The sequence below is a fragment of the Protopterus annectens genome, chromosome 17.part0 (genome assembly GCF_019279795.1).
Source record: "Protopterus annectens isolate FY-2018-M chromosome 17.part0, PAN1.0, whole genome shotgun sequence".
Taxonomy (NCBI): domain Eukaryota; kingdom Metazoa; phylum Chordata; order Ceratodontiformes; family Protopteridae; genus Protopterus; species Protopterus annectens.
This window is the reverse complement of record NC_056751.1, coordinates 623,129,820-623,157,317: the sequence shown is the minus strand read 5'-3', so window position 1 is coordinate 623,157,317 and position 27,498 is coordinate 623,129,820. Positions and strand designations below refer to the sequence as shown.

Here is a 27,498-nt window from a genome sequence, read left to right as displayed (position 1 = left end):
CCAAAGTGTTTAAGTTATTTAAAAAACTTTCAGTTTAAACTGTAGCAAACTGCTTTTTATATTTGTAGCAAGGAGATGCTATAGTTTACACCACTCACAGAGTGCTACAATTTTCAGATTTGTTTAAACAAAAGAAACACAAAGTTCTTCTTTAAAACTATAGCAAAACTGCTTGCTGCAAATATAACAAGCAGATGCAACATATTATACCATGTACGGAGTGCTACAGTGCTCAGATTTGTGAAAAAAAGAAAAAGAAACAAAAAAACTTTTTTTTCTTTTAAACCACAGCAAACGGATTGCTACATTTGCAGCAAGCAAATGATACATTTTGACCACACATTGAGCCCTGCAGTGCTCAGCTTTGACTGAAAGTGCAACAGTGGCATTTAAAAGCTGGTATGCACTGTTACTAAAGAGCAACTGCGATCACCTGATCATGTCTCCTAAAACTATGAGCCCCGATGAAACAGTTGTGAAAACACAATTGCATAGCTATTATATTTTGTATTTAAATAAAGTATTTATATCCAGTTACAATTTTCTTTTTGGACAACAGGTTTGGTTTAATTGGTCCTTTCTGGGGACCAGTTGTTGTGTATTTATAGGGTGGGAACTGGCAACTCATAACAGTCACAAGACTCATTAGTCTTGAACTTTATATGATTCCTGTGATTCGATGACTCTCTGAATATGGCTGCCATGACAGGATGCCAACAGTCTTTTCACTTTGTACACTGAGTCAACAGAAAAAGAGCAATGCTTTTAGTTCGACTCTAAATATATATATTGTGAGGGGGACACCCCCTGTAAATTATATATACCACTTCAGACAACGTACAACAGAAGGGTAAAGGCAAATTTCCAGACCCCGCTGTTCAAACTCTCACACAGAAAGCAGCCAAAAGGTTGAAAAACAAGCCTGTAACAGCGTTTACTCTTACAGACTGCAATCGCACATACACACACATATACATATAAATATATATATATATATATATATATATATATATATATATATATATATATATGCCTATTTGTATAAAACAGAATAAAAACTTTAACAGAAAAAAAATAGCAACAGTGACTGTTATCTGCATTTCAATGAATACAGCTGCTGCAGGTTACAGATGTTTTTTTAAATAGCAGTTAGTTTGGTAGAAAATGTCGACATACAGAATTATGTGAATACCTTGGTCCAGTAAGCAGACAGATTTATTCTGTGAACTGATCAGGTATGTATACATGACAGGTGGTGAACCAATGGGGATTTAGGACACCAAATAAGAATCACAGCCAATTAGTGGGATACTGTTAACAAAAGACATTTGACAAAATGAGTATTCCAGTTTATGATAAAGCTATCCTGCTTGTTAAAAGGGGACACCATATTTGATTAAACTAGTTTTAATTTCTAAGAGTGAGTTACGTTTCTACAATGTGGGATAGTTTGCAGTGTTTGGTTGTAACAATAGATGGAGATGCTGCAGGAGGCACAGTCCTTGCAAGTGGCAAAATCCACAAAAAATGAATTCTCTCAGTTCTTCTCCAGACTAAAACTAATGCTTTTCTAATGCATAACTTCAGTAATATTATGTCAGTGAATTAGTGAAATTCCTTTACAACAGTCATTGGCACTATTTGAAATAAATGTTCTTCATGTTACATCTAATTTTATCGTGCATCTAATAATCACTGCAGGCAGAAAAGAGTTATGTGATAAGAAAAATGTGTACATGTCTGTGTGTGACGGTAAACAGAGTGTAATGCAAAAATTATATTTGCTATATAGAGTTCTGTGATAGGGAAAAATGTGATGGCACTAGTTACAATAACTAAAGAGTATGGAAGCAGCCAAGAACAGTGATGTTTTTAATGTTTTAATGAGTACATGTCTGTGTGTGGAGTGTAAGCAGAGTGTAATGCAAAAATTGTACTTAAGTTACCTGTTCATCTTTTATTTCAGGTAATTTTGTTTCTAACAGCCTGTTTAAAAAAGCAGCAATATTTCTGAGGAAAACATTGCCAATGTTGAAAGACCTTTCAAAATACAGTTCTGGCTAAACAATGACTCATTTGGCTATTGTGTGACAGGTTTATGATGAGAATTACAGTTCATTGAATGAGTGGACTCACACTCACATTTTATATTTCACCAATGTGAATTTGTTTTATGACTGAGGCCCGTTTGCATGCTTTACTGCTGTTTTTTACAGGCATTAGCATTATTCTAACAATTTGTAAGCAGGTGCTTGACAAGTGAGTATAAACCAGCTATTTGGTATGAAAACAGAAATATTTATATAGAAAACAGATATAGAAACAAGAATGTAAGGACACCAGCCCAGAAGCTCCACCTCAGGCCCTGCCTAACTGAAGCACACACATGCATCATCCTAAGGGCATTGCATAAGCGTAGCAGCTTGTCATGTAGGAATACAGGTTGGAGCATTTTAACAAAAACAGGTCCTGATCTTTGCACATTGTCATTGTACAGACTACTCTTTCTTGTTAATATAAGTCAAGTTCTAAGCAACTTTCTCTGGACAAATGCCATCGCGGTTTCTTGTTAGCAAGAAAAACTGTATCTGAAATTCAAGAAAAATGTTTACATGCTGTGTGAAAATATATGTAAAGATAGTCTACCATCCAGGTTTTGTACATAGCCGCTCAAAACATGTAACAGATCTATATCACCAAATGTAATAGCAATGTACTGCCCTGAGTATATTTATTAATGGCTTCCATCTGTTTTTACCTAGATTTATTCATTCATCCATACATTTTGATACGATAGCTTGCAAAAGTCCATTTTGAGTGGATTCATGGGGAGAAAAGCTCCATATTTTTCTGGAGGAAAGCAGGGTGAAATAGAAGCTGAAAGGAATAGAACTAACAAGAATATGATCAGGTATATAAGAACGTATTATAATATGACTAGAGATGTTGAAAATATTATTCAAAAAAAATTGGTGAATTCTAATGTCTGCACCTGAACTGGTCACTTTATTAGGAGTTAGACCTAGATTCACATACAAAAATAGTATTACTTTAAAGAGGCAATTATGTTATAAAGATTTTGATGTCAGTCATGTTACCCAAGTTTATTATGGTACTATACCTTGTCACAACTGCTCTTGTTGCAGAAATATTTGTGTCATCCTGTAACAAACAAGAAGCATGAACTTGGATGTCAGGCAACATGTAATACAATGTTTGTTTGTTTGTGTCTTTCGGCTTTTCCTGGTTTGGGGTCGCCACAGCGGAACTCCAGTCCGCTAATGATTGGTAGTTGATTTTTACGTGCCGAGTTACCAGCCCTGATGCACAACCTTCAACGAAGGTACGCCCATTCATGCATATCTCCACACAGAAGACGCTCTAGCTGAGAATCGAACCAGACAGCGTCTTACTGTGAGGCGACAATGCTACCGCAGCACCACCACCGCGGGTAACATGTAATACGATGTATGTAGTATATATAGGAACCTGTGTGCAATGTGAATGTTTTTATGCAGGAAAAAGCTCAAGACATTTGAAAGATCGCATAATTGAACACAAGTCGGAGAGAAGGAGTTTAATAGCAAATGCACTTGCAAAACATATTATGGATAGGGGTCAGATGCATGAATTTAAAGTCAAAGTACTAGAAGTTATGCATAAGAATTTGAGAGTAGGGGACATTATTAATAAGTTGAATATAGCTGAATATAAATGGATAACTATACTTGATGCAGACAGGCAACCGGGGCTAAATAACATGATAGCAATAAAGCCCATTTTGATTGATAGAATCAATATAAATGAACATCATCTGATATAAATATTTTTACATTTTTAACTTAGTATATAATCTGAAGCATGAATATTTATGTACAATTTGTAGGTTTTATTGTTAAAAATTTTAGAACTTCATATTAATAAGTTGTTTGTTTCTATTGGTGGGCTGTGTCATGTGTTTCACTTTGTTAGGGTATATGATGCCTGGTTTTTAATTGTGTAATGAATACTGATGAAGGGTGTTTGTTTCCTGAAAGCTTTGTTCTATATGCAACAAAGCAAGCGTTTCTACTACTTGGATTAGTTTTATTTTGAGAAAAGCTCCATAAACAGTAAAATAAGAAAAACAATAAAAAGTGTCACTAAGTATAATTCAGAAATAATATTAGAATGCTATGGAGTAAAAACACACATGCAAACAAAAAAGGTAGTACTTGCAAAAAGAAAAAAAATGCATGACTATGTGAAGACAGAATCATGTTAGTGCTGACATGGGTTTATGCTATTGTTCACAGCAAGTACAATCACACAGATTGTTTTCAAATGTGGAAGAATGAATGGGGTGTGCCAGAGAAAAGACAGTCTGAAAAATTGGTGGATTAATGTAGAGGTTATGGTGACAGCAGAGATTAAAAAACAGAGAGAGAGAATGAGATTGTATTAAGGTGGGTGATGATAAATAAAAGCATTGTGCAGAACGCTGGTAGACATAATAAGAAAAAAATCTGAAGCAAATATATGAAACGAAACACAGACAGGAATGAAGCAACTACAAGAAGGGGATGGGAAGTAGAGTAGATCTGAGGATTAATCAAAGTCACAGTAAACTTTATTGCCATTTGGACCCACACCTCAGTTCAGGCTAAATGAAATTGTGTTGCTTCAAGCTCTATATGCAGACAATACATATAGATATAACAGACATAGATAAAAAAATGTAGCATTGACATGACGCTAGGACATAATTACATTTTTGTATTTCTATCTATTAACAGCGTTTAATATTGCACAGGAAGCTATACTGCACAGTTGAGACTTCAGCCTTATGAGACTAGAGCACTTTTAATTCAATGGAATGTAACTTGGTCTTTGAGTTACTACGCAAAAAAAGTAAAAAGAAGCTGTCAATGAGCTATTGCACAGGTGAGAAGAACCTAACAGTGATTGACTGCATTTTAAGGAAAGACATTCCCTGCAAACTGTGTGGCCTCTGATTAGATGACCTGTTGGCTTGCATTGCTACTCAAGTTTAGTAGTCTGATAGCCTGAGGAAATAAGCTATTTCTGAATCTAGTCATTTTGCAACATATACTGCCCAAAGTCAAGCAGAAGAACAGTCCCTGAATGGGGTGGATTCAGTCTCTGGTAATTTTTGTAGCTGTACTGAGACACCGTGCAGAGTGCAGATCCTGCATAGATGGAAATGTGGACCTGATGATCCTCTCTGCCACCTTCACCACTATTTGAAGAGCCTTACAATATGTAGCTTTGCAGTTCCCATACTATACCGTGATATTGCTTGTCAAGATGCTTTCAATGGGGCCTCTATAGAAGGTTGTGAAAACCGAAGATATAAGGTTTGCTCTTTTCAACCTGCGTAGGAAGTGGAGCCTTTGTTGTGCATTCCTGACAATGTGATTTGTGTTAACAGACCACGTCAAGTCTTCTGCAATGTGCATCCCAGGAATTTGGTGCTCTTCACTCATTCTACTGTTTCTCCCTTGATTGTGAGAGGGGATGTGTCTTGTGGTTTTTCCTGAAGTCCACCATTATCTCTTTGGTTTTGTTTACCTTCAGAGCCAGGCTGTTGTTGTCACACCAGTCAATCAGATGTTTCACCTCCTCCATGTAGGTTGTTTCATCACCATTGCTGATTAAGCCTACTACTGTAGTGTCATCCACAAATTTGATTATGTGATTTGAGCTGTTTCTAGCTGCACAGTCATGGGTCAGCATGATGACCAGCAGAGGACTGAGAAAACATCCTTGAGGGATTCCCCATGCTCTGAGGTGTTATTGCCTTTGCTCACTCTTTGTGGTCTGTCAATGAGAAAGTTCAAAATCCAGTTACACATGGGAGTGCTGACACCCAAATGAATCAGTTTCTCTATCAGATTTTGGGGTACAACTGCGTCCAAGGCAGAGCTGAAGTCAATGAATAACAGTCAGATATAACAGTTCTTGTTTTACAGGTGAGCTATGGATGTGTGCAGTGCCAGTGACATGGCATCTGCAGTGGAGCGGTTCAACCAATAGGCAAATTGGAGTTGACCCAGTTCTGCAGGGAGATTTGTTGTTAAATAGTCTTTGTCCAGTCTTTTGAAGCAGTTCATTATGGTAAAGATGAGAGTTACTGGATGATAGTCATTCAAACTTGCTGTTTGAGTCGTTTTTGGGTAACAGTATAATTGTTGTGTTCTTGGAGCACTACAATATTATGGTCTAACAAAGAGATGTGTTAAATATGTCAGTAAGAACTGTAGTCAGTTGAAAAGCACAGTCTTTAGCACACACCCAGAATGTTGTCTGGTCCAGCCGCTTTTCTTGGGTTAACCTGTCTTAGAGTTCTCTGAACATTGGCTGAGTTGAGGTCGAGTACTACTTCATTTTGTCTGGTGGTGAGTTTTGTGGCTTTTGTGCCACTCCCTTCATCAAACCTGCTGAAGTAGGAGCAGGTGTTGAAGTGTTGTCATCACACATTGAAGATACAGGCCTGTAGTCTGTTAAGGATTGTATTACCTGTCAGACTTCTGGAGTCCCTTAGGTCTGAGAAGTGACTCTGTATTTTCTGTCCATAGGCAAGCTTTGCCTTCTTTATTCCCCTATTTAGGTTCTTGCTGGTCTCTCTGAGATCATCCTTGTTTCCTGCCTTAAAGGTCACATTGCATGCTCATATACTTCATTGATGATCCAGGGTTTTTCGTTGGGCCTTATGGTGATGGTCTTGTTAACTGTCATATGTGCCAACATAGATTCCATGTGCTCATCCAGATTGATGTGTTGGTTCCCCATAGCCACATCTTTAAACATAATCCAATCTGTGTTCTCAAAGCAGTCCTGGACTGCTCCCTCTGGTCATGCTCTTAGTTGCTTCTTGGTTGGCTTGCTTCTTATTAATACTGGTTTGTACACAGAGATTAATATGATGGCCAGATGATCTGAGTTACCCAGGTGTGGGTGGGGTATTGCCATTTAAGCCATCTTGACATTGGTATATACTTTGTCTGGTGTGTTCTCTCCCCTTGTAGTGAAGTTCACATGCTGGTGACAGTTAGGTAGGACTGACTTTAGGTTTGCTTGGTTGAAGTTACCTGCTATTATGTGAACAAACTCTGGATTTTGATTCTGAAGTTCACTGATCGACTGATGAAGCATGGCCAGTCCCTCATTGGCGTTGTCTCTGGGAGGAATATATACAGCTGTGATGCTCACACCATTAAACTCCCTTGCCAAGTAAAAGGGTTTAAATCTTAGAGACAAGAACTCAATGTTTTCAAAGCAGTAAGTGGTTACTGCCTCATAGGTGGTACACCACCTGTTATTTACATAGATACAGACACCTCCTCTGCACGACTTACCACTGAGGATCTGATTCCTATCAGCTCTAAATAATGTCAGCCCTTCCAAATGCACCACACTATCACTGATATTATAGTTTAACCATGTCTCTGTGAACATGAGTGCATAACCTTTTCTCCACTTGCTTTTTGTACTTAGTTCTAGCCTTATGTAGTCCATCTTGTTATCCAGGCAGTGAACAGTGGCCAGTAGCATAGACGGAAGTTCATGCCTGTGTGGGTTGGTCTTTAGCCTGGCATACATTCCAGCTCTAGTTCCTCTTTTCTTCAGTCTCACATCTTTTCCTTCTTCTCCTCAGTTTAGAAGTTTTAGAAGTCAGATTTGCTTGAGCAAGTAATTTTGGACCATAATTGAGTATAATTCCTTGTTCCTGGAATTTGTGGAGTTCCTTGGGTGTAGTAGGCCTAGCAGGGCTCGCAGACAACAGCTCATCAAACCTGCAGCACTACAAGCTTGAAAATCGAATTACTAGATGTTTCTCTCTACTACAACTTAGTTTACCTTCAGTATTTTCCCTTGATTTTGGATTTTTTGTTGTTTTAGACATAAAACAAGGCAGATAGTGCACACTTCCCTGTCGAGGCAAAGCAGCTGCAGCCAAACAGGTCACTGCCTTTTTTTTTTTTTTTTTTTTTATAATAGTAAAGGGACATTTTATTTTATTTGATTTGTTTACCAGGGTAGAACATATTTGTTTACCAGGGTAGAACATTAAGCCGTGGTGGTACAGCGGTAGCATTGTCGCCTCACAGCAAGAGGTTCTCCCATTCGATAATCGGCTGGAGCGCCTTCTGTGTGGAGTCTGCATGTCTTCCCCGTGGTCAAGTACTGTTCGAAAGACATGCGTGAATGGGAGTGCCTTCATTGATGGTTGGGCGTCGAGCTGGCACTTCGGCACCGTAAAAATCTACTGCTAATCATTAGCGGACCGGAGTTCCGCTGTGGTGACCACTAACCGGGAAAAGCCGAAAGAAAAACAACAACCAGGGTACAACATTGATCTCTATGAACCTTTTTCAGATTCAGCCCAGGAGCTGTATCAGGTTAAGTGACTTGCTCAAAACCTCACAGGTAATGGAGGCTGAGGGAGTCAAACCATGAACCACTGCACCACAGGAGAAAGCTTATGTAATAGTTACCCTGGTGTAGGAAAGGTGATAAATATAGAAGCACCATACATGATGACAAAGAAGCATGCTATTGGTTTGTTTGGGGGGAAGTAATGACCAATGGATTTAAAATAAGGAGGGGATGTAAGGGCACCTGTAACCAGCAGGATGAAGCATATTCCTCATTTTAGATATATGGAAACAATGCACTGCATTTCCAGTTCTATTACTCTATTTGTGGACTTGTACGTAATCGAAATTTAATGACTGTAGTAATTTACTTGTCCCTTTATGCATGACTAATATAAAAAGTGCAGAGTAATCATTCAGAAAAGTGTTTTATGTGACTGAACACTTAGGTGCCCTAAAAAGGACAAATATTGGTCACACAACAGTGCAGCATAAACAGGAAGCAGCCCTGAAAAGTTACATTAAACTGCAACATGCTGGGCAAAGCCAAAACTACTAAAAAATAAGCAGAAACAGAAATAAGTTATGAAAAAAGGCAACATTAGAACAGTAAAATAATAGATAAACTACCAAATGGCCTAAGAATCTCATACAAATGACAGACAGTAAACACTACAGGAAGCAGCTTTAAGAGTCAACAACTGAATTGTCTTGATAAAATCCCATGTGAGATGGAAAAACCGAGATCAGATGAGTCACTGCATATATATCATTATGGTTGACAGACAAGGTACAAAGCAGCAACATCCCAAATTAATGAAATGACAGATATTTCTTAAGGCACAATATTTCCTAAAGAACTTCTGTGATTGTCATTACAATGCGAGGCATGAGCTACATGTTATCTGTAGTTACCCAGCAGTATCCCATATAAAGCAGGATTGTAGTTACAACCAATTCAGTATTTAAAATGTAGAATGCTTGAAAAGGGTTTAGTCATTCTCTTGCACTTTAGACTGTTTTGCATCTCTTAAATCCTTATTATTTCTCTTATACAGCTATAGCTTCTTCACATGCTTAATCTGTGTCCCATTTCTATTTCATTCTGCTGAAATTAAAACAAAGAACTATAAGGCACAGTTAATTATGCAGTAATTAATTTATGTGTTGCAAATACAACACTACAATCACACCTTTTAAAATGTGTATGCCATACACCCAACAAAAAAACAGTCATTGTAAAGTAACAGGTATTCTGGATTTCTGCAGTTCTCTGCCCATCACCTGCAGATGTTAGGTGTACAGCCTCACTGTTTTTATTTAAAGAGATACAGCCATCTCATGAACATATTGTAAGGATAGTTAAGCACTTTTCCTTCAGCTCAATATCTGACATAAATTTGTACAATTATTCTGAAACACAGTATGACAATGTATCTTCAGTACTGAATCACTGTATGAAATTCATTAAAATCCTCACAGAACATAACAAAGCAATGTTCTTTCAGGTAAGAAAAGAAGTAATATGTGCTTCTGCACCATTTTCAATATATGGGTTTTGAAACATATTTAAACATTTGTTTCTCTGAATGATAGTTTCCAAAACATGTAAGTGTTTATATAAGGTGTGGATTTGTGTGTGTGTGTGTGTGTGTGTGTGTGTGTGTGTGTGTGTGTGTGTGTGTGTGTGTGTGTGTGTGTGTGTGTGTGTGTGTGTGTGTGTGTGTGTGTGTGTGCAGGTTATGGTTAAAATAAAGGTTAAGTAAGAAGTTGGATCTAGCATGGTGAGTATGTGCTGGTGCATGCACATGTGAGTTTGTATTTCAGCCTCTCGTGTTGTGGTAGTGTTATGGAAAGTTTTTTTTTTTTAAGGTAAGATGTAGGATTAAGGTTAGGGTTAGCACATTACTACAGCGCTGCAGGGGCCAAAGCCCCTTGCATCACCTTAGTAATGCATGCTAACCCTTGCTCTGACCCTCTGCACAAACACTACACTTTACCTTAAAAAGAAACTTTCCTTAACACTACCATTACTGAGACAAATTTGTACTCATCGTTTGGAAGGGGTTTGGTCTAAAGATTGTAAAAGGAAATTGCTTTCCTTTTGCAATCTTTTGTATTTCAGTATTAGGGATTTTCAGTGATATAAATATTTGAACTGTTTTTGTCTGTGTTTTAGAATTCAGCACTTAAATAGTTTGATCATGTGTATTACAGTCATATATATATATATATATATATATATATATATATATATATACACACACACACACACACACACACAAACACATGTATGCTTATATACTAAATATATGTATATATATATATATATATTTATATATATAGAGAGAGAGAGAGATTCACTTCATAACACTGAAAGCTCAAAACACTGAAAATTCAAAATCTTGAAAACTCACAACACTGAAAATACATATCATACATATATACTGAGTTTAAACAACATAAATCATACCACTTTCCACCAAGTGTAAGCAGGGGGAGGCAAGCCCCCATGCACCCCCAAGTGCAACCTTGGAGTTGATATTTAAGTAGCAGGGAGTGTGGGGGCGCAGCCTCCCACATTGGGGGGGTGCAGGGGGCTTGCTCTCTTCTTACACTTGGTGGAAAGTGCTATGATTTATGTTGTTTAAACTCAGTACATGCATGATATGTGTTTTCAGTGTTTTAAGTTTCAGTGTTTTGGTCTTCTATATTACGAAGTTTTCTCATTTTCACTGTTTTAATTTTTCAGTGTTATGAAGTGAATCCATATATGTGTGTGTATATATATATATATATATATATATATATGTATATATATATATATGTAGATATAGATATATATATATATGGGTCTACTTTGTTTCACTGAATATCATTTTACTGTATATTCACAATAATCCACACAAGAAGATGCGCTCTAGCTCACGTAAATAGCAAAATAAATCCACCGGATATAGTTAAAACCACCAAATAGTTGTTTAAATTCCCTTTAAATATATCTTAATAATGCTGTGAACTTAAAACCCTTATTAGTGAAGAAGCAAAGAGAAAAATTATGAAGCTGTTAGCTATAGCAAGAGGGCATTATTATAATAATTATATATATTTTTAGGTATAAATATATGTTTAAATTAATTTATTTGAATAATGTGAATCATGCATGTATGTGTTGTATGTATGTATATATGTGCATATATTTTAAGCTATTTTTAAGATATATTTAAAGGGAATTTAAATTCTTTGTATGTATATATAAAAATTCTCTTGTGTGTATGGGGTTGCCCTTTTAAATAATTTTAAGTTAGTGAGTGAGTGGGTTGGGCTGAAGCATTTGTTTAATTGATTCTCCTACTTAAATGTCTCATTTCTGTTGTAAAATTATACTGATGAAGGGTGTAGACCCGAAAGCTTTATCGAATAAACTGGTTTTGGTGTAACTTCGTTTGTGGTCTGAAACTGGGTACTATCACTACTGTGTTTCAAGATTGCCAACATCCTGGCAGATAGCTTCAGTGCTAACTTTACCCCCCTCTCACTCCCTAAAGAGCCCATCTCTATACAGGAAGAATGCAAAGTTCCTGTAATCACAGCTGCAACAGGTAAAAACCACACTCTCCAAAGCCAAGAACACAGCATCCATGGGACCAGACAACATCCCAGGCTGTGTTCTACACGAACTACAGAACAAACTGGAACCCCACCTAAATACCATGTTCAATCGTAGCCTCACCTCAGGTTTTGTGCATGCTGAATGGTGCACAGCGGTTATCCCACTCCACAAGGGGGGAGCCACCACAGACCCCAGGAACTACCACCCCATTAGCCTGCAATTCAGTGAAATGAGATTCAGTCTGAGTTTTCAGTAATTTGAGTTTTCAGCGAAGTAGTCGGGGTGAAATGAAATTCAGTGAAGCGAGATTCAACGAAACAAAGTACACCCATATATATATATATATATATATATATGTGTATATGTGTGTGTGTGTGTGTGTGTGTGTGTGTGTGTGTGTGTGTGTGTGTGTGTGTGTGTGTGTATATAGACGGTTACACCATTAAATATGCTAAATTGAAAACATTCCCTAGAACAACATAACCTATCAGGACCACTTGAGGCTGTCTTCAACTACAGCCTTGAAACAGTCAACAGTCATTTCCCTCCACAAGAGTGGATCATCAACTGACCCAGGGAAATACAGACACATCAGTCTGACAAGCCTAATACACAAAGCCATGAAACAAATTATTATGGAAATGATAAACAAGGAAAATGGCAACTTACTAAAACTGGACCCATCCCAATTTGGCTTTGTTAGGGGAAGGTCATGCCTACTTAGCGTACTAGACATCTTTGTGGGGGTCACTGAGAAAATGAACGAGGGCAAAAAAAATGCATATTGTATATCCTGATCTGGCTAAGGCATTTGATAAAATACCCAACTCAGGCATTACTGACGAGTTCTATGAACTAGGCATAACCCTTACATAACTCACTGGATTGCTGGCTCAGGATCAGTGAGAGCACCTCCACCAAGAGACTGGTCACCAGTGGACAGGGCCGGCCTTAGCTGAACTGGTGCCCTAGGCGAAGTAGTACTCCGGCGCCCCTTAAGCCCCACCCATACCGTGCTCATGAAACACCCCTATAAGCCACACCCATATATCGGTCACTCCCCAGGAAAGCCACTCCAGCCATTTCCTTCATTTAAATGCATATGAAGAAAAGATACCTTGTGATGCAGTTAAACTGAAAGTGAAGGACAGTGGAATTTTCCATTAATAAACCTGCTTTATCAGTTGCCCCTTCACATATATTTTAGTATAAAAGTCACGTCCTCAGAAAATTGAAGCTCACATGCCTTATTTCGAAGAGATGCTTAAATTAATCTAAACATTTTAATTTACTTTGGGGTAGGCGAGTGAACCTTACAGCTCAGTGAAAGTAGAATAGCAACCTCCCTCCTCCATATGTACAGTAGCTTAAGCTTGAATAGCACAAACACAGATATTTGCTAAACAATACAGTCTCACAATGAAAACAGACTTAGCATGAGCAATAAACTTCTCTGCCATTGAAACGGCATGAAAATCCACATTCATAAAAAATGCATCTGACCAGTGGAGGCTTAAGTTTACCTTTGGGCTATTTTCAAAACGGCCTCCTTGCACACATTTTTAGGGCCATGCATACATGTTTGTGTTCTTTGATTCACCTTCCTGATTGTATTAAATTACATTCCTTGTATAATAAAGCACCACTTGTTAGTGTGTTTTTTTAACTTTGTAGTTTTGAACATTTTTCCAGTAAGCAATAAAACAAAATGCATGACCCAGTAATGACAAACTTGCCCATTTCAAAACATTTTAACTATGAAGAGGGGATGGGAGTGTGGCCTCATGGTTATGGTGTTTGCCTTACAAACACAAGGTGCAGGGTTTGAGTCTTACAAGAGATAATTGGCTAGGCTTAAAATGGCTCACAAGGACAGTTAGCTTAGTACTAATCTATGAACCTATAAAAGGCCACTCAAAGTTCTGTCATTACAATCCACAAGTCAATAAGCACAATCTCTGCAGAAGTAAAGTTCATCCGAATAATTCTACATTAAAGAGATTTTTTTAATAATGAACAGTCTGTTACTGGCAAACAATTTTACATTTCAGTGTTTCATCTACCAATTCACTGCCTGCCACCCTTGAAGAATTACTTTCCTACGTTACACAAAAAAAAATGGTAAACTGGTAAAATTGCAATAGGGAATAACTAAGAAACTGACAACAAGTTCATAGTTACTAGGCATCTTATAAAAAGAGGACACACTCAGGAATGCAAAACCCCTATCCCCCCTTAAAATGCACCAAATAATCAGCAAGCAGAGCATTACATACATGCCTCCATACCTTTCAATCTCTTAGTACAAGAACGCTAGAAAAAGCCTGAAAGAGTGGGGGTGGCAAAACAGGGACAGATTATAAATATTGCTCTTGTAATCTTAGAAAGTTGCTAAAATAACACCATTTTCTTAGCAGGCATTTTCTGAAGGGCATGAAGACAAACTCAAATGTATGACATTTAGTTAATTCAATCCTGAATGATTTGCCAGAAAACCACAAATTGTATGAAGAATAGGTCAAAAATATGAGGCAAAAATCTGGACAGTTGAGAGGTATGCTCATTATCATATGGGCATTTGCTAAAATTATCATAGATCTCCCAGGAAGCGATGTTGTGAATGGGACCCAACAAAAATACAATCAGAGTAGAAGTCTTTGTGGGATATGTGCCTTCTACAAAAATATTGTAGAATCTTTTGCAGAGTGACCATACCCTAAATATATGTAAGGCATCTGACCCTAACCCACAACTAAAATAGGACAAGTACCACAATAAGGAAAGGGAAAAAAAAAACTATTTTCAAAATGGGGCACTTACTTGCCAACCCTAGGAAAACAAGTCAAACTGCTGGACTGATGATGCTTTACATGCAAGACACAAACTACACTGCGGCAAGAAACAGCTTAAAATGGGCTGGCATCTGAAGTTGGAAGGGTGCAAAGCTCTGTAGGTTTATGACTACTGCACAAGTGATCCATGTGATGAACATTACACAGCTACTAGGTTGTGCTCAGATTGCAGTTCTTAATAATGTTCCTGTCTAGAGAGGGCAACAATCGTGTGTAATCATGTGCCTGTTACATAAATACTACCATTTCAGTGGGAGTAGAACTAAAGGAATAATAACACCCTTTACTGAAACTTTATTAGGAACAGATAAATACACCAATAAAGTAGCTGGGACGTACAGGTAGCCTGCAATTACCTTGCAAAGAAAGCCTCCATAAGTCAGAAGGTGAGAGGAGAAAGACTCAATTAAAAAAAAAAAAAAAAAGGACATTGCAAGTCTCATCTGCGAGTGTCCTAAATCAGTTGGCTAATAAAAAACATAAGTCCAAATCAGAATTTTAAGTGATACAGAGAGTTCTTTGTTCTGAAACATATTAAGCTGCATTAGAGGTAAACAAAGAAAAGAAGCAACAAAAATATGTAATGTATAAGTATGATATCATTTTCTCTTCTGCATACAAGCTTCCTGTTTTGAATCCTCAAAAAGCATATGCTGCCACTATATTATTAAAGCCGTGGTGATAAAACATGTGGATCATTATTGTACATTTAACATTTAACAGGAAAGTTAAAACACAAAATAAAGATAAAACATTGGTATTAATTGGGTTTATTTAATTAAACTATATATTGTAACAATATGGCAAATAAACATAATTTGCTTCTCTAGTAAACAAATATCAGTAGCAAAAGCCTTTAATACCAATTAACTGGCACCATTGCCTGGTAATATTCTTATCCATTATGCTGTCATGCACTGGTAATCACTTATAAATTAAAAAGAACAATACTCTACATCACCTGAACCTGTTGAAGCTTTACATGACTGCACTCTAAGGGGGTTGCTGCTGTTCCATATAAACTTATTTAATCAACAAACAGAACTGCATAACACAAACCTAGTTTCACAAGCATATGCTTAATATTAATTCTATCTCATCTCTCATGTCATTCATCTTTGCTAATAATTGCTGTTCATAAACAAAGCATGTGCTTATCAAAACAGTATTGTCTCAAGACTTACATTAAAAGCAAAACATAAAGAAGACAGCCTAATATTGTCAGCTCCAGCAATACAGAATAACTGGGTTCCGTTATACACATAGCAATTATATATAATCAGAAAAAAGGCAGGGAGCACAGCTACATGTAAAAAAACACCAGTTTATAAATTCCACTTTTTGCAGTTACAGCCGGCATTCAAGATGCTGGTCTTGGCAAATTCATCAGGAAACCATTTTTCTTGGATCCCCAAATTATATTCCATTTTCCAGCATTAAGGATAAAAGAAGAAGATTTAATGAGATCAGCTACTTCTAAACTGAGTAAACTTGGTTCTGGTTCATCTGAGCTTGGTTTCTTGGACCTTGCCAATAGTTTTGTAAATTATCTTTCTGAAATCTGTCAAATGTGAAAACCACAAATGACAAACCAGCAGTCAAAATATTGCATTCTGTGTTGCATAGGAGAATGACCACTATTTTGTGCAGGATTCAATGCATCATTGAACCATATTTTGAAAATGTTGTCTCAGATGGCTGGGTGAAGGGCTATACTTTACATTTTATCTTGGCATCTTTCACCCAGGACATGTTTAGATTTTTATGAAATTGTTTTGTTGCCAGGTTAAGTCTCTGCAGACTGATCTTAAAAGAAAATGTTTTCATTGCTATGCCCTTAGTCCACTTGTCCCTAGAAAGTACAGTACCTTGCACACAGACAGCACTGATATCCTTATACCTGCATGTATTTTCTTTACGTTGGCAAGACCTATCAAATCCTTATTGTTAAATGTCTACAAACAGCCCTGCAGGTCTCCATTAGAATGTGCTTTTATTATACTTTTGTGACCCCCTCAAACCCAGAAACTACAGTGATGTGCTGCTCCTCCCTCCCATCACAGACAAGTCTGTCACTACAGACAGCTACTTGAATCCAGCTCACCATAACATGCCTGATCTTTTGTCACAGAATTTATTTCTGAAGGGAAAAAAAAGTTCTTCTTCACTTGAAGAGTAGGAATACTGTTTTGACTTCTCTAGCTTTGCCTTTAGTCAGTAACATCATCTTAATCCAGGTGTCAGCCAATTGCAAGACTATAGTCTTACTCTGTCTGAATTTAAGGGGCACAGTTTATCTTGGTCTGAAAGAACAATAGTAGATAGTTTATCAGCTATACTGAGGTAATCAGCTGTGTATAAACCACAGAAACAGTTCCTTTTTAACTTTAATGCAAATAAATAAATAAATACATGCACTTATACAGACAAAGTAACACAATGCTTTTCTGTTTGTTAAACTTGCAAGTGGACTGTTTCAAAGATCTTGTCAATTGATTACCCACACCAAAAATGCAACATAAACAAGAAATTGCAGTGCTGATGGTTACAAAAAGTAAGACTTGATAATATGCGTAAGCAAAGGGTGGCTATCACTATAAATAGGTGCATTGTGAAATTTAAAAAAAAACAAAAACTTCCTTGCGCATTATACAGTACTGAGGACGTGGTTAACTTAGCAAAACATAAGGAAAAGTGCTAGCTCAATGTTGAGAAAACGAAGAAATAGTTGATGAATTTACTGTATCAACATCTAGATGCATAAAGAAACAGTGCCATTTTTAAAGATGCGAATTCAATACACACACACACGCTTTCTGTCTCATACACAAACAATTTAAATTACACACACACGCACATTCTCTCTCTCATACACAAACAAATGATTTAAGTTACACACACTTACCTTCTTTCTAAACCAAACGGCCACATGCAAACACATGGACTTAACTCATCACTTAAAATAACTGCTGGCTTAAAATCCGCGCGGAACTTAAGAACGTATTTAAATCCATGTTAGCGTCATGATGCACACACAAAGGAGAAAACTCTTGTATCACGCATGACGTTAAAGCCTGCTGGCCAATCTGCAACTGTAAGTGGGAGGGGACTCGCCCTCCCCCTCTCCCAGTGGTTCAGCCGCCTTGAACAGGGTGCCGAGAAGAGATCAAAAGTGAAACTAATGTTAACTAAAATAAATAAATAAATAGTTAAAAATTGCACCCTTTTCAAAGCCGGCCTGTACAGTGCCCTAGGCGGTCGCCTAGTTCGCCTATGCCTAAGGCCGGCCGTGCCAGTGGAGTATCCCAGGAATCCTTGCTTGGCCCGCTCCTGTTTGACATTTACTTCTCGGAAGTCAAGGCTAATGTTAAAGGCCTCTGGCTCACCAAGTTCACTGATGACTGTAAATTGGGAGCTATTATAGATTCACCCCAAGACACAAAAATCTTGCAAGTGGCATTAACAGAGACAAATGACTAGTGCCAAAGCCATGGCCTAAAACTCAATGTCAAAAAATGCATTACAGTGCCCTTTGGAAAACTGTCAATGCAAGTTAATTACATCATTGATAAAATCCCAAGAGTCAATCCAGTAGTAAGGGATCTGGGAACATATGTAGACAGCAATCTGACCTTTGACCAACATGTAGCAGAGATGTTAAGGAAATCATTCTATGTTGCCCAACTTATAGGTAAGGGTATGTCATCCAGGTCTAAGGAAGTTAAATTATCACTCTACTTGGTACATACCTGACCTATAGTTTAATACAATGCCCTCTTTGGTATTTACCTAACCAGAAATGTGCAACAGTTGGAACCCCCACAAAGGTTTCTCACCAGGAAAAGTCAAGACATGAATACCCTGCCCTACACCGATTGCCTAAAGGCTCTGTTTCTATATTCAGTCAACTACATTCTGCTGAGGGAGGATCTTTGCCAGGCATACAGGCTTCCTCAGACCCAGCCCTGGTGGACCTGTTGTACATGTGCAAAACAAACAGCACAAGAAACACTGGATCCAGGGATCTAAACTTCACTTGTGACATAAACAGAATGTGTTGAAGAGACAAATATGTGTCCCAAAGGATCCCCAAACTATGGAACAGGCTCCCCATTCATGTAAAACAGAGTTCATCTTGACTCTTTTCAAATAAATCCTTGACATCTGGATGGAAGATTGTAACTTTACCCCCAGTCTGACCCCTGTGTCCATTATGGACTGAAGCCATTAATAAGAAAAGTATCATCCTAACTAACACCCCTCTCAAATCCTTAACCACCTGCTGACTAACATGCCCCCATATGATACTTGGGACCCACATAGTTTGGGGTGCATGGCTAGTCTTGTAAGGGCCCTACTGATTGTTAGCCTAGTAATGACCTATAACCTATGCATGTGTGCATTTGTGCATGTGTCTCAATAGTTTAGAGATGCCCATTCGATCAGAATGTGTGCGTGTGTGTGAGAGAGAGAGAGAGAGAGAGAGAGAGAGAGAGACAGAGAGTTTGAACAGTTTAGAATGGTCAGTTCAAGTACAATACTTTAAGCAAGTGAAAGGAAAGTGAAGTCCATGGAGGAAACCCATGAGAACATGAGAAAAAAATTAAATGAAATTCCTTGTACAGAATGAAAGCACTGCTGCTCCCACACTTAATTTTTACTTCTCCAGACATCTGGGTCCATTGGTGATCACTGACAATATTCCAGATGGGGAGGTTGAGAGACAAGGGGTAACTAGCATACATTCACCTGACAAATGATCACGTATCTGTTTTTATTTCCTACCTCTAAGAGAACACTTACTACTTCTCCAGACATCTGGGCCACATGGTGGTCATTGACAATATTCCAGATGGGGATGTTGAGAAACAAGGGGTAACTAGATACAGTCACCTGACAAAACATCACTTGGCTGTTTTTATTTCCTACCTTTGTGAGAACACTTAGTACCACAGATCCGGCCTCCTGTAATACTCTGATGCTAATGATGTGCTCCACCCCTCATTTGTAAGGTACTGTCCTGTGCTCCACCCACCATTTGTAAGGTATTGCATTAGTACTGGTCACCTGTTCACCTTCCACAGTGAAGGGCAGCTTTAAGTGGAAAAATTTCTTCCTCACTTCTTCCTCTGATCAGCCTTAATGAGTCTGAGATCCATCCCACAAAGGAATGCTTCTTCTATGGACTCTTTGGTCAGTATCATCAGTCACGTTATTTTGGAGTTCTATTTTACTTTGATTATGTTTTCGGCCCTTATCCTACTAACCATCTAACATTTCCTGACCACCATTAACCCAGCAGTCATCATCTACACGTGATAGTATTTTCTAGAACACTTTACTCATCTGGCTGCTCTGCATACATACAGTTAATCCCTTAGCACTTGTGTACATTTTATAATAAAGTTTTGCAAGTCACATTCATGCTAGCTCAGCTAAATGATAAATGCACCTTTGGCTAGTGTTTGCTCTCCAGCAGTGAACACTGGGCTGTCCTAGAAAGTCCATTGCTGTGAGCCATCAGTCCTACATCTGCCAGATGTCTGTTCAAGGCAAATGTTGCTATGTGAATCAAGGTCACATGACTCATTGACAGGGCAGAATCCTCTCTGACACTAAAAACTGGCAGTAATGTTTATGACTGATGACCACAACAAGTACAAATATGACTCTGTCATTGTCCATGTTGGTGTGAACGACCTGAGACTTACCTCCCTGGACACAATGAAAAGAGACATGGAAGAGCTCTCCAATCTTGTAGCTCAGGCAGGTATGACCCTAGCCCTGAGTAGCATTCTGCCATCACCCAGAATGATGCCGCAATACAAGGACAAAATGATTGACTTCAACAAATGGCTAAGCTTCTGGTGCCATTCTAAAGGGATCCAGTATCTGTCTGCCTGGGATGACAAGGTCGACAGACCATGATGCTTTGCCAGAGATGGCCTGCACCTGTCACCCCTGGGATTCCGGATACTGGCTAAGGTTCTTGCAGCCCCTATAGTGCCTTTTTTAGGCAAGGTTCAAATGACAAATTCACCACTGTAACAGGAACAGAAAAGAAACTGAGGGTGATGCTACTCAATGCTAGAAGTCTAAATCTCAAAATGCACTCACTAGAGGCACTCCTTAAAATGGAGAACATTAAAATGGAGAACATCGATATCTGTGCAATGACTGCAACCTGGTTCAAGGCTCCAGAGAGCACCCCTGCACTACCAGGCTATAACTCATACCACACTTTTCGGCCATGTAACCTGGACCGGAACACGAAAGGCGGAGGTGTGTCCATATTCATTAAGGATATCCACAACTCCAGGCTAGTTGCTCAGCATAATGCAGCCGAGGTTATCCAAGTGCAACTAACTCTGGGCAAACCTGCAATCCAAATTGTAGCTTGCTACAGATCATCCACCATGCCCCAGGATTCACACTCCTCTTTTCTTGATGTACTGGAAAATATTAGGGTTCAACCAAACACCCTAATAATGGGCGATTTCAACTACCCCACCATTAACCAGGAAAACTACTCATGTACCAACTCCTTCACTCAACGCTTTCTGGAATTCATAAACTCCAATGCCCTGGATCAACTTATCCACACCCCCACCAGGGGCAACAATATCCTAGATCTAGTCATTACCAACATGAGTGACCGGTGTTCCACACCTGAAATCAACGTCTCATTGGTCCGATCCGACCATAAGCTAATTACCCTAGATATCCACATCCTGCCCCCACCCCCTATTAAGGAAACCATGGTAAAACATTTCTCCAAAGCCAACTTCATGCTTCTTAAGACAGAAGTGGTGAACTTCATGACACCCCTGCAGATGGACAATATAGTTACGACTACTGAATCCTACGCAATTGCACTTTATAAGCACTTACATGAGTGCGTGGATCATGCTATCCCAAACAGAACCAAGACGCTATCCCCAAAAAAAAGGAAGCCAATCTGGTGGTCCCCTGCCATAAACAAACTGTACAACAGAAGGAAGAAACTGTTGCAAAACAGAGTAAAATCTCATGAGTGGAGGAGCTCCCTGGTCAGCCTCAGAAAGAAGCTGCGATCCCTGATAAAATCCTCCAAAGCTAGTTATGAAAACAAAATTGCCACTGATTCTAAATACAACCACAAAGCATTCTATAGCTATGTCAAGAATCTCAATGGCAACACTCAGATCTGCTCTGAGTTACAGCACAATGGCACTAAATATACAGACCCAACTGATATTGCCAACATCCTGGCAGATAGGTTCAGTGCTAACTTTACCCCCCTCTCACTCCCTAAAGAGCCCATCTCTATACAGGAAGAATGCAAAGTTCCTGTAATCACAGCTGCACAGGTAAAAACCACACTCTCCAAAGCCAAGAACACAGCATCCATGGGACCAGACAACATCCCAGGCTGTGTTCTACACGAACTACAGAACAAACTGGCATCCCATCTAAGTACCATGTTCAAACATAGCCTCACCTCAGGCTTTGTGCCTGCTGAATGGTGCACAGCGACGGTTATCCCACTCCACAAGGGGGGAGCCACCACAGACCCCAGGAACTACCGCCCCATTAGCCTGACGAGCCTGGTCTGCAAGGCCATGGAACATATCATCATGGAACTTATAAACAAAGACATTGTTAATCTCCAAACTCTGGACCCCACCCAGTTCAGGTTTGTAAAAGGCAGATCATGTCTCCTAAACCTGATAGACTTCTTTGAAGCAGTCACCAAAGCCATAGACAAGGGTAAGGTGGTTCATACAGCCTATCTAGATCTTGCCAAGGCTTTCGACACCATCCCCCACTCTGGAATTATAGATAAACTCACCAAACTAGGTATAAATCCCTATGTCACAAGATGGGTTGCCAACTGGCTCACTGACAGAACCCACACTGTGAAAGTAGCAGACTCCAAATCTGACGTCAGAGCAGTGACAAGTGGAGTACCACAGGGTTCAGTCCTGGGTCCTCTCCTGTTTGGTATCTACTTCTCTGAAGTACAGGCTAACACAGAAGGTCTTTGGCTAATGAAGTTCGCAGATGACTGCAAACTAGGAGCCATAATCAAAACTCCTAACGATGTGGACATCCTACAAAAGGGCTTCACTGAGACAGATGCCTGGTGTCAAAGCCATGGCCTCAAGCTCAATGCCAAAAAGTGCATTGTCATCCCCTTTGGTACAAACTCTGTACCCATGAACTACAACATAGGAGTTAGTATACTTAACACCGAAAGTGTGATAAGAGACCTTGGGACACAGGTGGACAGTAGTCTCTCCTTTGATAATCACATCGCCACAGTAGTCAGAAAATCTTTCTGCGTGGCACACCTCATCACAAAAGGTTTCTCATCTAGAAAGAAAGAGGTCATTGTTCCCCCCCTACTCATCACTCAGTAGACCCATTATAGAGTACAATGCCCCTTTTGGTATGTACTTCGCAAGACATCTACAACAACTGGAAAGGCCGCAGAAATACCTCACAAAGAGGATTAACGGCCTTAAACAGATGCCCTATGCAGACCATCTCAAAAAACTCCAGCTTTACTCCATCGCATATCGCCTACTCAGAGGTGATCTCTGCCTAACATACAAAGCTATGTCAAACCCAGAGCTGTTGGACATGCTTGACTTAAAGAAATCCCAATCCCTCCGAGCTACACACTCTAGGTACCTAAACCTTGTCACCACAACAAACAGAACATGCCAGAGGGATAGATTCCTGTCCCAGAGACTTCCCATACTCTGGAATAAACAACCCATCTATATCAAACAAAGCTCCTCATTAGCACTCGTCAAGAAAAATCTTGATGATTCGATGGGAAATAGGAAATTCACCCCAAGGATCACCTCTGTGACTCTGCTCGATAGTGGCACAGGAAAATAATTTTCTTGGGTGGAAAAAGCCAGGGTACCTTTTTGGCTGAGCTTGTATACGCCCCAGGGCCAATAGCCTAGTACCTACCTATGAACTACATAACAGCAATGGTAGACATGATGTGAAAAATGGCACAACCGCCAGCTCATGTAGTGATATGAAACACAGATGTCACGACATAAATCAACAGAAGGCTATACTCAAAATATACAAACTATACATGGCAAATCTGCAACTTATCTAGGACACCTATGTAGAAGGAATATGAACATTTTAAAACAGAACCAAAGCAAGAGGTTTTAGACAAAATAAATGTGAAGCTCGCTGTAACTTTCACAGCAGCGTACATGCAGATCACAGAAACAAAGAATAAACAACACAGATGTTGCACCAATGAATGTTGAACAGAAGTCCAAAGAGTAGCATAAATTTATATGAGAGTAGGTGTGACTGAGATAAGACAAACAGCTAAAACGGGAAGTGAAATAAATTATCACCTAGAAAAATGCATGTATTACTCTCTAAATATATACAGTGGACTTTAAACAGATATCCAGGTCTGTATTTATTTTTGCTTAGTTATAAGAAATGTGGCAAGCCTTTGGTTTGGTTAGTGCCAAGTCACATGCAGTCCAATACCTTCCTACTCTGCATTCATAGTTTACTTCAGCAATCCGATCACTGTACTGAAAAATCAGTAGGGCAGACTCAACAAGCGGGAGTGTCACTCCAATGCAACAAAAGTACTAACCCATCCCACACTTGACTCTACTGCTTTATGATGCATTGAGTTCCTTATTACTATTATTCTTCACTAACCATTTATAAACTTAACAAATACATAAAATAATTTCACGCTTTTTTTCCATTAGTAATATGAATCCACTGCGCAAAGGATTCAGTCCATGCCCATATGTGATTTATCAACACAGATTTTTCAAATGATGTGACAGGGTTACTCAGTATACAAATAAAAGCAATTACAATAACAGTAAGAGTGTATGGTGTTCAAAAAATGTTCAGAGCTTAACATTTGGGGATTACAAGATAAAAACTAAAAAACAAAGTATATCATTCAAGTCTTTCCATAACCCATGACCATTTCTTCCCTAGTACACCTCTTGTTTTGTATTTTCTAGCCAGCCAGACATAGCCGGCCTTAGGCATAGGCCAACTAGGCAGTTGCCTAGGGTGCCACTCTAGCTGGGGCGCTTTTCCAGTATTTGTTTGGTGTAGGTAGACCAGGATGGGGGCACCAGGTGGTGTGGTGGGGGGCGTCATGGAGCACTTTTGCCTAGGGCACCAGTTGACCTAAGGCCACTCCTAGATGCATTGATAACATTGCATTTATGTTTTATCAGGAACTAATTACAATGTAAAATGATTTTCATTTTACATTATGTGTATGCTATCACAATAGTTACAAATTCGTAACAATACCAAAAGATTAGAGATCAGCAAGGTGCAACTAGCCTTAAGAATCTCTGTCATGAACACATATTACCAAATTTTAACGTGAAGAAAATAGGGTATGTCAAACGTGTTAATGGTTAATTCAACAAAAAGAGAACACATGCAAAAAAGCAGTGGACAACTTGTAAAGGCGTGCAATTGACTATACATGAAATTCAGAATGATAACTGTAGAAATTTAAAAGCAACATGGCTCGTCAAAATAGTGGAATGCATTACAGCACCTGATGATGTAATTATTTTTTAAACACTGGCAAAATGCTTATTGCCTGGAGAGCAATTAAACAGTTTTTATTGCTATTAATACGAGATGCGGTATACAGAGGTTTAAAATGTCCCATTAGAGTACAATATTTTGTCAAGGCATTATACGACTTGAGAATGTTGTACTGAATCTGAACGTCATTATATAACCCACTAGCACCAATATAGACTCATATACGCACAGGCACATGTACGCACACACTATTACAGCATAATCTGCAACATTCATCTATAACAAAATTAAAATAAGATTAACACCTAGATAAAAATGGCATTATATACCGCATTAATGTTCCCTTCCGTCACTCTGTATTTAAGTTTCCTGTCTGCAGATGTTCCCATAATGTAAGCTGAGGAATGTGACCAGACACTAGAATTAAGTTTTGCACATAATAAGCCAGGGTGCACCTGAATACACAATGCATTGCAGAAGAGGCGTGTAAACACGGCAGTCACCACCACAAGACCTGTTATCCTGAGCTGCCTGCAGAACTCGACTGACGAGAACCTGCAGCCCAGCTCACCTGTCAGGAGCCAAACGTGTGCGTCATCTGATCCTCATTAACTCTGCACAAGAAGCTAATAAATTAAAATACAGACACCACACTGCAAAAATAAAATAATTAAAAAAATAAACAAAAAAGTTTCATAATTCAAACTAATAATGATAATCGTCGTATCTAAACACAAGAGCTGCGCTTGACAGTGAAACTCCGAATGGGATATTAAACCCTAGTTTTATCAGAGGTGTTTAAAATAGACCAGATCCTTGGAGAAATAGGTTCATGGAACTATCTCCCCCCAACCCCCATATGAACACCCCACCTCTGCACTTAAGAGCAGTACTTACTGGCTGGTGTGCAGTTCACGCAAATTCCAGTTATGCTTCTTTTTCCTTGTTTTGGCTTGTCTCTTACAGTCCATTCAGTGTGTTAGTAACAATAGCCATTCAACACAAAGGGTGTCAGGAGGTGGGGTACAGCTTTGGCTGACACAGACAGACGGCTCCCTTACTGTTCACAGAGTGGCTTTCGCTCTGTCACCACCGCAAGAACTTTGAGCCAACAGGACTCGATCCTTAATACCGCCCTCTTACGCACGTCAGTGCGCCCAGGTTAGCTCCGAGCCGCCCAGCGTTTGGTGACAGCAGCACCGTTTTCGCCATTGGGTTCTACCGAACGTGTTGCGTGCCCTTGGAAAGGAAAACTTAGGTAGTGGGAGAGCTGTGATCCAACGGAACTACCTGTGTATCCCCCAGAAAAATCTGTTTTTCCTTCTTGGGACCTCTTGTCCAAGCTTACAATGTTCACCCACCTGTCGTATGTCTTCACCTCTGTTTGGGACACCTGTTTACATCCCACCTGCCGGCTATCGGAACAGGAAACTAAGGCTTAAATTAATACAGGCTAAACGGGGAATGCATCTTTAAAAGACTTCTCTTTATTCAGAAAGCTAATTGATGTGAGTTTTATTATCAGATTCCTATCCAAGAAAAAGGGAGTCATTATTTTACATTCAGCTGAAGTTTATGGCGTAACCCTCAAAACCATTGCAAGACTTTGTAGGTAGGAACACTCCCTGAACCATTGCAAGACTTTGTAGGTAGGAACACTCCCTGTACATCTAAATGTCTTAAACATTGTAATCTTTAAGACAGCAAATATGTAAATGTATGTAAACGTGTAAATTAATGCCTAAAAGATTGATCTACAGCGAGAAATAGTAGAAAACGTATTTTATTGCTGTAGGGAGCAACAGGTGAAAGTGATGAGTACACTTTTGTAAACATGTCGGAATCTTTATTGGAAAGATGCCTACATTTGTTTAATGAGGTGGGTTGAGAAGACAACGTGAGTCCATGACTACAAAGTAGAAAGTTCTCTCTGCATTACCCCATTCTCGGCAAGACAAAACTGTAAAATATCATCTGCTTATTTTATTTGTTCTCTTCATCTCTTTAAGTATACACTACTAACGCAGAAAAAAAAATATCCATCACCAGTAATAAAATCAAAGCTTCAAGTTAATATATATATATA

The 27,498-nt window shown here is 39.0% G+C and overlaps 1 protein-coding gene across 1 annotated transcript in view; it reads right to left on the bottom strand.

Annotated features, from left to right (window-relative positions):
- The window catches only part of EPS8L2 (EPS8 like 2), a 1,747,011-nt gene extending 1,720,480 nt beyond the window's left edge, over nt 1–26,531 (bottom strand). The window contains exon 1 of the mRNA XM_044059131.1: nt 26,310–26,531. The gene's annotated coding sequence lies outside the window, so the exon portion shown is untranslated. The remainder of the gene's footprint in view (nt 1–26,309) is intronic.
- Between the last annotated feature and the right edge of the window lie 967 nt (nt 26,532–27,498).